This window comes from Balaenoptera ricei, chromosome 3, assembly GCF_028023285.1.
Source record: "Balaenoptera ricei isolate mBalRic1 chromosome 3, mBalRic1.hap2, whole genome shotgun sequence".
NCBI classification, from domain to species: Eukaryota; Metazoa; Chordata; class Mammalia; order Artiodactyla; family Balaenopteridae; genus Balaenoptera; species Balaenoptera ricei.
The window spans coordinates 18,295,945-18,309,077 of record NC_082641.1 but is presented as its reverse complement, the minus strand read 5'-3'; the positions used below and the strand labels follow the sequence as shown (position 1 = coordinate 18,309,077).

The following is a 13,133-nucleotide window of genomic DNA, read 5'->3' as shown; positions in this document are numbered from 1 at the left end:
AATCAACAAAACGGCAGAAACAAGGAAAAAACAAGCTAACTGTAGGTCCAAGGCCGTCAGGTCACCAAAAGCAGCTTCCTGGGCTCTAAGGACCAAAAACCTGGGCCCAGCTGCCCCTTTTACAGGGCTCTGTGAAGTACATCACAGTGGTGCACTCTGAGGTCAGAGCAAGAAATGGACGCATCACAGCTGGGGGTAAACCACAGGGGTTTTCTCACTTCTTGAGTTCAAGGCCCCTTTACACTTAGGAAAAAGGATCCCAAAGAAATTTTTCTTTACGTGTGTTATTAGATATTGGTATTCACTTTGTTATAAATTAAAATCTGTAGGATACTTCAGTGGCCTTTTTATTTCTCGTTTGAAAATCTGTAATAATTTTAAAGACCTCATAATGTCTACACTTGAAATATTCAATTCCTTTTCCTTAAATTCTGGTCTCAAAATAATGTTACAACTTAACTGACTTCACGATACTATACAAAATGTTCTGCTGCATAAGACACGATAAGGTACATTATGAAAGTTCTATGAAGCTGAGAGAAGATTTGCCAGGAAGGTCATGAGCAGATTTCTCATCAGGAGCCTCGGAGGCCAGATGGCATGGCTCAATGTACTTCAAGTGTTGAAGGAAAGAAACCATCAACCAAGAATCCTATATCTAGCAAAACTTTCCTTCGAAAATGAGGGAGAAATCAAGACATTCCCAGTTAATCAAGAGGTGAGAGAGTTCTTAACCACCAGACCTGCCTGCCACAGGGAGTTCTTCAGGTTGGAGTCAAGGACCCTGCACAGTAGCTCAAAGCCTTATGAAGAAATAAAGACCTCTGGCAAAAGTAGATAGACGGGCGATGAGAAAAGCTAATACTGTTGTAACTTTGGTTTGTAGCTCCACTTTTTGTTTTCTATTTGATTTAAGAGACTAATATATAATAAAACACACCACACACATAGAGATCAAAAAAAAAAATCTATACCTAAAGCTATTACTAGAATTAAAAAATTTCACACATCTTATTAATATATACACTTGATGAAAAAAGCGTTGAAAATTAGCATCAACATTGATATAACTATTTAGGAATTTAGATTACATGTTCCCCTATGTAATTCAATTAATATTTGGGAGAAAATTAGGAGATAAAAATTCTTTGAAATCTTAACATTTCATTATAAAAATAACCTTAATAATTACATAAATGAAGTAGAACTTTGGTGTGTAGATTTCTATCTACATATACATGGAAAATTATGAAATATGTACAAACATGTACACACAGAATGGCCTTTACATATTCTATGAAAAATTCGTTCCCACCAACTAATGTATCACGGAAAAAAATTTCCAGAGGAGATATAGATACATAGATAGATAGATAGATAGATAGATAGATAGACAGACATGGATATATGTATCTATGTTTGCCTCTATAGACCCTTACTAGTAGTTGACATTATGGATGGTTCTACTAATTGACTCTTCTCAAATTTCTCCATGTAAGTTTGAGATAAACATGTAGGACAGCTTTCTTACCATGTGGGTAGTAAATGGGAGCAACAAGGACTATTGAAGGAGAACACAGCACATTGCTGCGTTAGTCTACTGAATATACTAAAAGGAGAAATTGAACCATCCCCATGTCAATCCTTGGGGATTAAGCAGAAGAACAAGGTGTTTACGTTACTCAAGTTTCAAACAAGCGAACAAACACCTCAGCACTTCCAGGTAACTACATTTCCACAAAAACTCCTATGAACATGCCAATAAGTCCAGAGCATCAAGAACTATGGCTAAAGAGGCCTTATGAGGCACTCAAAGACCTCACTTAGCCTAGAGTAAGTGGTTATACAGACTAATCCTTCTGTAACCCAAGTGAGGGGTGGAGAAGAAGCACTTCCTCATAGCATAGGGCAGTGGTGATGGACAGAGAATATGCAAGGAATGAACTCTTAATACTGGCATCTTGGAGGCACACAGAGTACATAGATCATAGGAACAATGAGAAAAGAAACCTTTAGTTCCTTTAATTGGCTGAATTCATTAGAGGCTAGTATGGTTTAGACAAAAAAAAAAAAAAAAGAGGCTCTTTCTAGCACAAGAGTTGGAAGATTGGTGGCCTATTTCAGTAGTTCTTATATAATCCAAACTCAGGTGAACAAGTGTTAGAGACAATATACTTTTATTATTATCAATCTTTGTAGGAGAGGCATAAACCCAGTCTGATTATATTTGAAAAAAAACTACTGTGATAATACTTCCCTTCCATGTGTTGGAGTATAATCTGCCGTAATATATTTGGAGAAAATCTGGAATTTATCATATTCACAGTGAAAAAAAGAACAATCTGCCAGGGATTGGGGAGGGGAGGAGGGAAGGATGAACAGCTAGAGCAGACAGGATTTTCAGGGCAGTAAAACTATTCCACATGATGTGGTGGTAATGGTGGGTACATAACATCATGCCTTTGACAAAACCCACAGAACTGTAGATCACAAAGAATGTGAGCCCTTAAAATAACTGACTTTATTTTATAACAATGTATCAATGTAGGTTCAATTTTAACGTGCTTACCACACCAAGGCAAGATGTTAATAATGAGGGCAAGGGAAGGAGTGGGAGGGGGAGTATATGGGAACTCTGAACATGCTGCTCAAGTTTTCTGCAAGCTCAAAACTATTCTAAAAATAAATTCCAATAATTCAAAAAATGTAAAGAGAATAAGAAAGGCATATTAAGTTAATACTAAACTAAAAACTTTGGAGTAGGCATATTAATTTCAACAAGGCTGATTTAAGAATCAGCTTGGGACACCTGGAAACAAAGGGCAGGGTTAGCCCCTACAGCCAGTGCTGCTTTACAAGATTTGGACTAAACACATAACTGAGTCTTTTGCTCCATGTGGGAGTGAAGAAAAGTGTAGGAGGGGCCTTGCCTCCAGCCTCACAGTGAGCTCCCTGAGGGGTTGTTCTCTATCTTGTTTCACACTGAGACTGTTTATTGGTGACATTCTTTCTGGGTCAAAACCATTCCAGTGGGGGTAAGCTGAGACGAAGTGAGAGAGTGTCATTGACATATAGACACTACCAAATGTAAAATAGATAGCTGGTGGGAAGCAGCCGCATAGCACAGGGAGATCAGCTCGGTGCTTTGTGACCACCTAGAGGGGTGGGATGGGGAGGGTGGGAGGGAGGGAGATGCAAGAGGGAAGAGAAATGGGAACATATTGTATATGTATAACTGATTCACTTTGTTATAAAGCAGAAGCTAACACACTATTGTAAGGCAATTATACTTCAATAAAGATGTTTAAAAAAAAAAAAAAAGATGTTAAAAAAAAATTTTTTTTTAATTAAAAATACCAAGGAAAAGGTGGGACATTACATATTAATAAAAGTATCAATTCTCCAAAAAGACATAAAACTCCTAAAGTTGTGGAATCTGACATCAAGCTTTCAATATATGTGAAGCAAAAACTGATAGATCAAGTAGGTACAGAATCAGTAAGGATAGACTTGACCTGGACAGTAATAGCAATCAAACTAATATAATTGGCATTTATAGAATACTCCACTCAACAACAATAAAATATACATTTTTCTCAAACTCATGTGGATCACAGAGAAGAGTCTCAAGAGGAATTTTAAAAAGCAATTATATAGAAATAAAAATTTAAAAAAAATTGTAGATACAGAGAAAGCAGTGCTGAGAGGAAAATTAAGTGCATATATTCAGAAAGAAGAAAGATCTATAATCAGTAATCTGAGCTCCACCTCAGGAAACTAGAGAATGAAGAACAATTTAATATTAGTGTAAGCAGAAAGTAAAAAGAAATAATACATATGTGAGCATAAGTTATTGAAACTGAAAACTTTAGTAGAGAAAATCAATGAAACCAAAAACTTCTTTGAAAAGACCAGCAAAACTGATAAACCTCTAGCCAGGTTAACAGAAAAAGAAAAGAAAAGAAAAAATAATTACCAATATCAGAAATTAAAGAGACGTCATCCTGACCTGTTTCATGAATGTTAAAAAGGCAGTAAAGAACAACAAGCAGAACTCTATAATTTAGATGAAACAGAATGATTTTTTCACAGACACAAATGCTTAAAAGTTACACAAGGAGAGACAGGTCATCTGATCAGGCCCATATCTATTAAAAAAAAATTGTATCAATAATCAAAAACCTTCCAAAAAAGAAACCTTCAGTTCAGATAGTCACCGGTGAATTTTACCAAATCAAAAGAAACGGTGCCAATTACCACATTCCCTTCCAGAAAACAGAAGCTGAGGAAACTCATTCTATGAGGTCAGCATTACCATAATACCAAAACCAGACACAAGCATTACGTGAAATAAAAATATTTATATATCATGTTAAGAAGTTGAAAACTTTCTCACTAAAATCCAGAAAAAAGGAAAGATATTCTCTTTTACTCTTCCTACTCTCCGTTTTACTGAGATTTTTAGCTAGTACGTTAAAACAAGAAAGAAAAAAAAAGAGAAAGTATTTGGCTTGGAAAGGATTAAATAAAGCTGTCTATACTTGCAGATGACATGATTGTCTCTGCAGAAAAATATAATTTTGGAAAATTATGGAAATAATAAAGGACTATAACAAGGTCACAGGATTCATGGTTTAGTATATATTCTTGTGTATATGCTATACATACATATATATGTATTTTGTATATATACCGTACATATAAATATAAACACACATACATTTAATAAGTCAATGAAATTTGAAATTAAAACATACCATGTTGGGCTTCCCTGGTGGTGCAGTGGTTGAGAATCTGCCTGCCAATGCAGGGGACACGGGTTCGAGCCCTGGTCTGGGAAGATCCCACGTGCCGCGGAGCAACTGGGCCCGTGAGCCACAACTACTGAGCCTGCGCGTCTGGAGCCTGTGCCCTGCAACAAGAGAGGCCGCGATAGTGAGAGGCCCGCGCACCGCGATGAAGAGTGGCCCCCGCTTGCCGCAACTAGAGAAAGCCCTCGCACAGAAACAAAAACCCACCACAGCCAAAAATAAATAAAATAAATAAATAAAATAAATTTCTAGTTAATATTAAAAACAAAAAAAAACATACCATGTATATTGTACCATAAAGATGAAGTACTTAAATATAAATCTAACAAAATATGTATAGGAACTATATGTGCAAAACTATAAAATGCTGATAAAAGAAACCAAAGATTAAATAAATCAAGAGTTATTCTGTGTATACTGACTGGAAAAATCAATATTATTAAGATGTTTATTCTTCTTAACTGTATCTATATATTCCATGCAATTCCAATCAAAATTCCAGTGAGCTATTTTCTTGATATTGACACACTAATATCAAGTTAATGTGGAAAGGAGAAAGACCTAAAATTGCCAAAACAATAATAGAAGATTAACAGCATAGCTGTAGTGCTAACAATTCCTGATTTCAAGAATTACTATAAAGCTACAGTAATCAAGAGAGCATGATATTGGCTCAAGAATAGACACATAGATCAATTAAACCATATAAACAGCCCAGAAGGAGATGCACAGAAATGCAGTCAACTGGTATTTCACAAGGGACAAAGACAATCAAGAGAGAAATAGATGAATGGATAAACAAAGTGTGGTACATTCAAACAGTGCAATATTATTCAATGAAGAAAAATAAATGAACTAAAATGCCATGAAAGGATATGGATGAATATTAAATGTATAGGGTAAAATGAAAGAAGCCAGTAGCAGAAGTCTACATACTGAATTATTCCACTTATATGACATCTGGAAATGACAGAACCTATAGGCATGGTAAATCAGTAATGGCCAGTAGATTAAAGAAGGGCTAGAAATGATGATGAAACACAGGGAATATGTTCAGAGTTTCAAAACAATGCTGTATACTTTCATTGCAGATACATGACACTAAGCATTTGTAAAATTCCATAGAGCTTTACAGCTCAAATAGTAAATATTAATATAAACAAATTTAAAAAAATCATTTAAGAGGTCAGGGGAATCCAGGATGGGTGCAGAATGTAACTCGGGGCTGGGTATATGGGAACCGTCTGTATTACCCTTTCAATTTTTCTATAAATCTAAAATCTTTTCTAAAAACAAAAACTTATTTTTAAAAAATTCTGCAAGACACAAATAGAATACATTCAAAGAAAGTCACATCATAGTCAAGCATCATAAATGAAAATAATATTTAACCAGAAAATAAAAAGATACATTATATTCTGGCACAACAATAAGAAGAATGAGAGCTAACATCATCAGAAACAAGTGAAGCCAGAGATAATAAAATCATATATTTAATGAAATTATAGGAAAAATGTGTAACCCCCAAATTTTATATCTACTAATAATTTTGTCCCAAAATTAAGGTTAAATAATGAAATTTTCAAATAAACAAGAACAGGCAGAATTTGTTGCTAGCTGAACCAGACTGCAAGGAATACTGTTGATAGCGCTTCAGATAAGACAAAGAAAACCAAACCAAACCAAAACAAACAAACAAAAATGAGCACAAATTTACTGATGTACGTATCTGCAGGAAGAAATGAAGATCACCGGAAAGGGAAATTGTGAATTTAACTATAAAATAATATTTATAAAATATATTAAATAGTTACTAACTCTTTAAAGAAAAAACTACACTGCGGATACATAACACATAATAGAAGGAGAATGAGTGACAACTAAAGTACAAAGGACAAAACAACAATACATGGTATTTTACTTACAATAATGGCTAATGGGCATAATTTAAGTCACTTTGAAAAGTGAAAGATTAAAAAGCTGAATTTAGAAAATAACCAGTAATAACACAAAGCAACATACATTTAAAACATTGACAGAATTAACAGGAGCTACAGAAAAATATACAATGAACCACAGCTATTTCAAATAGGATTTTCTCATAATTAAAAACAAAAAAATCAGTAATGCTATAAAAGCTTTATTTTTTATTGAAGTAAAATTGATGTATACCATTATAAAAGTTTCCGGTGTGCAACACTGTAATTCAATACACAACGGGATCATCATCAAAAGTGTAGTTATCATCCATCACCACAGAGTCGATCCCTTTTACCCATTTTGCCCACCTCTCAACCCCTTCTCCTCTGCTATATCTGTTCTAGATATAAAAGTTTTAAACTATATTATTATCTAACTTACCTAACAGAAATTTATAGAATACTACATCTGGCAGCTAAAATACATAGTCTTTGGGGCTATAAAACAAGTCTCAATAAGTCACAAAGGATCATATGTTCTGTGAACATACATAAATGAATAAGTGTTTTCGCGAAGAATAATGAGATAATCTTATGTGTTTGAGAATTAGCAGTACGTGTCTAAATTAACACTTCTTTAAAAAAATGCAATGGGAATTTAAAATATATTATTGACAGTATGGAAATAGAAATTTCCCTTATCAAAACTTATATGATTGAGGCAAAACAGTCTTTGGATATACTTTATCATTTAAATATGAAAGTTTAAAAAATCAATAAGCTAAGCCTCCATCTCAAGATTCTAAAAAGGAAAAAGGAAAATTTAAAACCCAGAGGAAGAAGAAGGATAAAAAGTAGAATGATGAGAACAAAGATCAAAGATATAAAATAGAGAAAAATAACAAAGCCATAAGCTTTAATCTTTGAAAGTTTAACAAAATTGATAAACTCTGTAGTAGTAGAATAATACCCCCTCCCAAGTTGTATAAGTGTTATTTCCCAGAACCTGGGAATATGTTCCCTTACATGGCAAAGAGACATTGCAGATGCAGTTAAGTTAGGATCTCCATAGCGTTTCCTGAATTACCCTGGTGAGCCAGTGTAATCACAAAGGTCCTTATTTTGAAAAAGAGTAGACGAGGGAAGCAGAAGTGTCGGAGTCAGAAAAGGAGATGTGACAGTGGAAGCAAAGTGAGAATGATTTCATTTCAGGCTGTAAGTATGGAAGGGGGCCAGTAGCTGAGGATTGGGGAGAGCCTCTAGAAGCTGAGAAAGGCAAGAAAATGGATTCCCAGAATGTGCAGAAGGAATGGGGTCCTGTAAACATTTTAACTGTAGCTTAGTTGGACCTATTTTGAACTGTGATCTCCAGAACTGTAAAATAATAAATTTGTGGTGTTTTAAGTCACTAAGATTGTGTTAATTTGTTACAGCAGCAACAAGAAACTAAGAGAAACCCTTAGCAAGACTGATAAAAAATGTGAAGTACACACAAATTAACGTTAACTGAAAGCAATATAGTGGTGCCAATACACATATTTTCAAATTAAAGGAGAATAAGAGAATAGTGTATTTCCTTCTTGATTTTCAATACTGTATTTAGCAGAAACCAACTTTATTTATTAGCATAAGGACATAGGGGCGACAATGAAAAACAACAATCATAAGGAGAAAAAAGAAAAGAAAACAAAATGTACTATTTAATTAATTGTAAATGGATTTAAAAAATCATCCATTTTTAATTTGCTGTTTGTTAACTTTTTTTTTTTAACAGCTTTATTGGAGTATAATTCCTTTACAGTGTTGTGTTAGTTTCTGCTGTATATCAAAGTGAATCAGCTATACATATACATATAGCCCCAGATGCCCTCCCTCTTGCCTCTCCCTTCCCCCGTCCCTATCCCACCCCTCTAGGTGGTCACAAAGCACGGAGCTGATCTCCCTGTGCTTGAGTATCCTTTTAAAACAGCAAGATGTCCGGATCCTAATATCAATAAAACAAATTAGGACAATAAATGACTCCATTAAAATAAATCTGTTGCCCATAAATTTTCTAGCAATTAATATAAATCAACTTTATTATAAATTGTATAGTACACTCCTGCCAAATTGAGAACTATATATTTTATTTCCATCTGTATTTTGAAGTGTGAATACTAGAAAATTAGCTTTAATAAAAGCTCAATTAATCTAAGTAATAATGCTTAAATATCTCTTGGTGTGAAGGGTCTTGAAACACATGATTTTCCATCCCAACGCCAGTTTTGTCTAATCATCTTATGGGCAAAATTTATGTCATATTTTTGCTTTGAAAAATCTATTTGGAACAAAGAAAACTATAGTTAGGCAACAATTCCTGTATTGTTGAAAATTAGCAACTGTTATCACAACAACAACAATAAAATGTACTTTGACTCCAATGTAATTATGTACTTAATTTTTCTCTTTTTTAATTTTCAAGAACCATTTTTTATTACACCCATATAAGAAAATTTACTTATCGGTGTTATTTATATTTAATTTACAAGAAGACTGAAGCAACAGTTATGTCACTATTATATATTGCTTAAATTTTTTCACTGATTTTATGTTAGAGTTATTTGGAAAGTTTATAGTCCTTAAATTTCGATTAATGTCCTCACATTTTGTTGCATGTGTGCTCAGTTCTCCCAAAAATTATTTGAACTTGACCACTCTGAATATAAAGCTGGCATTCAAGTCAATCAAAAAATTACTTATGTCTCTGGTGAAATGTCTATTTACGTCTTCCGCCCATTTTTTAATTGGATTGTTTGTTTTTTTTGATATTGAGCTGCACGAGCTGTTTGTATATTTAGGAGATTGATCCTTTATCTATTGTTTCACTGGCAAATATTTTCTCCCATTCTGAGGGTTGTCTTTTCATCTTATTTATGGTTTCCTTTGCTGTGCAAAAGCTTTTAAGTTTAATTAGGTCCCAGAAGACATACAGATGGCCAAGAGGCACACAAAAAGATGCTCAACATCACTAATTATTAGAGAAATGCAAGTCAAAACTACAGTGAGGTGATACCTCACACCGGTCAGAATGGCCATTATCAAAAAATCTAGAAACAATAAATGCTGGAAAGGGTGTGGTGAAAAGGGAACCCTCCTGCACTGTTGGTGGGAATGTATGTTGATACAACTATGGAGAACAGTGTGGAGGTTCCTTAAAAAACTAAAACTAGAACTACCATATGACCCAGCAATCCCACTACTGGGCATATACCCTGAGAAAAGCATAATTCAAAAAAGAGACATGTACCACAGTGTTCACTGCAGCACTATTTACAATAACCAGGACACAGAACTAACCTAGATGGATAAAGAAGATGTGGCACCTATATACAATGGAATATTACTCAGTCATAAAAAGAAACGAAACTGAGTTATTTGTAGTGAGGTGGATGGACCTAGAGTCTGTCATACAGAGTGAAGTAAGTCAGAAAAAGAAAAACAAATACGTATGCTAACGCATATATATGGAATAGATTCCATATATGCAATCTAAAAAAAAAAAATGGTACTGATGAACCTAGTGGCAGGGCAGGAATAAAGATGTAGACATAGAGAATGGACTTGAGGATATTGGGTGGGAAGGGAAAGCTGGGGCGAACTGAGAGTAGCATTGACATACATACACTACCAAATGTAAAACAGTTAGCTAGCGGGAAGAAGCAGCACAGCACAGGGAGATCAGCTCGGTGCTTTGCGATGACCTACAGGGGTGGGATAGGGAGGATGGGAGGGAGGCTCAAGAGGGATATGGGGATATATGTATGCATATGGCTGATTCACTTTGTTGTACAGCAGAAACTAACACAGTATTGTGAAGCAAGTATACTCCAATAAAGATCTATTTAAAAATTACTTAGGATTTAAGTGAAATTCATTAAGACTAAGTACTTAATGAAAATTAGCAAGGTCTTTTATCTCTCTTTAGAAACAAATATCCATTTTTACCTTTACTTGATATATCTGAAGTAACATATATAGATTTGCCTTTGAATATTACATTTCTTCCATCTGGTCCACTACTATTTTGGAAAGCTTGGTCCTTTCTGAGTGAGAAACATAAGATTTGAAATGATTAAGGTCCATTTATAACATTACTATTTGCTTAAATTTTATATCATTATCTGTCATTATTGAGTAGAATGCATCACCCCTGAAGGAGGCATATGAGTCTAATGGTAAAAATATAAGGATGAGGCATATATTTAGGTCATGGATAACTCAGCAGGTAATGAAGAACGGAGTAGGCATTTAAAATCCCCTACATCTGAAAATCTTGTAAGCCAAAAGATGATTCTTAAACTACAGAAAATGTTATGTGTTTATCTAATTGCTTGATATTGTTTCTTGTTTTCTTTCATAAAGATGCATGGTACTGCTATTGGGGAAATTAAATTTACTTAGACCGCATGAAATCGTAAAATAAAACAGTACTAATTATTACTAATACTAATACTATGAGAAGAAGAAGGAGAAGAAGGAGAGGAAGAGGGGAAAATTCAATTGTAATAATTTCCATTTTTAAGTATTTTATGTCCCAAGCTCTCTGCTATGTGGTATATGTGAATTAACTTATTAAATCATCTCACCAGACTTGTGGGTAAGTACTACACTATATAAGATTCTTTTGCCTGAAAAAAATAGAAAATCCCAATTCAGTAAGAAAAATGTATTACCTCATATAGCAAAGACTCTAAAGGTCAGGCACCCCCAGGGTTGTTTAATTCAGTGGCTGAATGATGTCATCAAGAACCCAGCTTTTTGCGTTATTTTCTGACCTGCCCTCCTCAGCACCTTTGTTCTCAGCCTTCCTCCCTTCATGAGAGTAAAATGGTTATGACTCTGTGTGTAAACATGAGAACGTGTAGTAGAAAATGTGGGTAACTCTTCTTGTGTGAGTTTTCTTTTTTAAAGGGGAAACTTTCCCCAGACTCTTTCCAGCAGACTTCTCCAAATGTAAATGAAGATGAATACAAATTTAACCATGATTAAAATATATTTTTTATCTTTAGGGTAGGATCAAAGTTTCATAATCATCCCTAGATCTATCACTGGCAAAGAGAAAAAGATTTTAATGATCAGCTTAGAGTACGCAGGATTTAACAGTGAGTCCTATGGGAGAGAATTAAAAACATGAACAAAATAACCAAGTAGGGAGATTGAAAGTGAGGTAGGCAACCACTTATGTCTGCTACAGATATTATCTTTACTTTCTATATAATCAAACAAGGGATAAAAGAAATGGTGAGATTAACATTATTGGGACAGGAAGTTGCAGAATATGAATTCAATGACACGTTGAAGGGTTGGAGAGATTTAGTAGCTTGTTCCAATAAGACAATGCACAGTAATGTGTTAGAGGAGGAAAAAATCAAAGAAAGACATTTCTCTGGACTTAAGAAGGTGATGTCTGTGCCAGAATTCATATCATTAAGTTATTTTCTGGACCAGACATTTATTTCAGAGATCTAACTAATATTTTTACTGTCTTTTTTTTTTTTTTTCTGTTTGAGGTAAGAGATTCTAGAGCATATTTGAATGTTGATGTGATGATCCAATACACAGGAAGAGATTAATGAAACAGAGAAAATCAAGTAACGGCAGGAGAAATTTCTTTCATAAGTCACTAGTAGAGGATAACAAGAATAATTACTGAGAGATTTAAAAGAAAGAAAGCCCTTCCAATGTTTGAGAAGAATGAGAAAACATGGATATACTCAGTAAAGTCTGGAAAATTATTCATAGAAGACAATGCAGCCAGGGTTTTAGTTCACATCCTCATTATTATCCTCAATTTTTAATTTTTCATCTTTATTCACCTCTTTATTCTTCACATGTTTCTCCTCATATACTAACTATTAATGTTCAAGTTCCTGATAAAAATTAAAATACTATTCTGGGGAAAATGTTACTAGAAATCTTTATACACTTACACAAACCTTAGAACTCAAGCACATCATAATGAAAACATGAACTAAGACAAATATATAGTGCTTGAATGGCATCAAATTTTATTGTGTTAAACTGTGTAAAACTTTCCTATAAAAAAATGTAAAGGTTTATATTAAGAAGTCAGAGTGCCATTGTACTTTAATCAGGCGCTCATCTAAATGGAAATGAGCAAGACTAATTTTGTAGAATTTAGATGCTGAGCTGAACCAAACTTATTATAAAAGAACTGGTGAACCTATCACAGCAAAGGTAAGTAACTATCTTATAAAGTAAATTCATCTATAATGCAATAAAAAGATGTATTAAATCCAAGGATGAGAGATTTGTTGCTGCCCTTGAACATACATTCAAATAGCTTTAAAAAAATCTGCCTGAAGGCCCCCCCCAGGTGTGTGGTTAGACCAGGAGTATAGGG

General features: G+C 34.2%; 1 long non-coding RNA gene across 1 annotated transcript in view; it reads right to left on the bottom strand.

The window, feature by feature from the left end:
• The window catches only part of LOC132362148 (uncharacterized), a 322,664-nt gene extending 311,931 nt beyond the window's left edge, over positions 1–10,733 (bottom strand). Inside the window, exons 1-2 of the long non-coding RNA XR_009502243.1 lie at positions 10,715–10,733; positions 4,758–4,912 (exon numbers count right to left, since the gene is read on the bottom strand). This is a non-coding gene — a long non-coding RNA (uncharacterized LOC132362148). The remainder of the gene's footprint in view (positions 1–4,757; positions 4,913–10,714) is intronic.
• Between the last annotated feature and the right edge of the window lie 2,400 nt (positions 10,734–13,133).